This window comes from Crocodylus porosus, unplaced genomic scaffold, assembly GCF_001723895.1.
Source record: "Crocodylus porosus isolate Cpor-Errol unplaced genomic scaffold, CroPor_comp1, whole genome shotgun sequence".
Classification (NCBI taxonomy): Eukaryota; Metazoa; Chordata; order Crocodylia; family Crocodylidae; genus Crocodylus; species Crocodylus porosus.
In genome coordinates, this window is record NW_017728931.1 from 104,561,579 (window position 1) to 104,562,109 (window position 531).

Below are 531 nucleotides of genomic sequence, written 5' to 3' on the forward strand. Positions count from 1 at the left end.
ACTCCATGCATTGACCTGGTATTGCAGTGCTTCCAGGACCGTTGCAAAAAAACAGGAAAAAAAAAAAAAGGGATCTCGGCAAATCCAAGCGCTTGTTATTTCCAGACATCACAGTCACTGCTCCAAAATAAACCATGCATCCCAGTCCTGCGGCCTCCCTCCCGCTGCCCGCCGGGATCCGGGCTGGGGGCACCGGAGAGGGCATGGAGCAGGTCACTGTTCACGAATACCAATGCGGACGAGCGGGGCTGAGGGGAGCATGTTACTGCCCAGCTCTGCCTGCGTGGGGGGGGTCCGGCTGTGTGTGCTCCCAGCTCTGCCCAGGGCCGAGCTTGTCTCCCACCTCCGGAGCAAGCCAAGAGGTGTTTTCCAGCCCCTCCTGCTGGTGGCGCCCAAAAGTGGCATCTCTCGCGGGCCATTATGCAGCCCCGTGATGTCCCCTCCCCTGTCCGAGAGATGAGGGATGAAATATTGCACCAGGCTGAGATTTGAATCAGTGGTTCTCCCCCCTTTTTGCACCAGGAACCATCT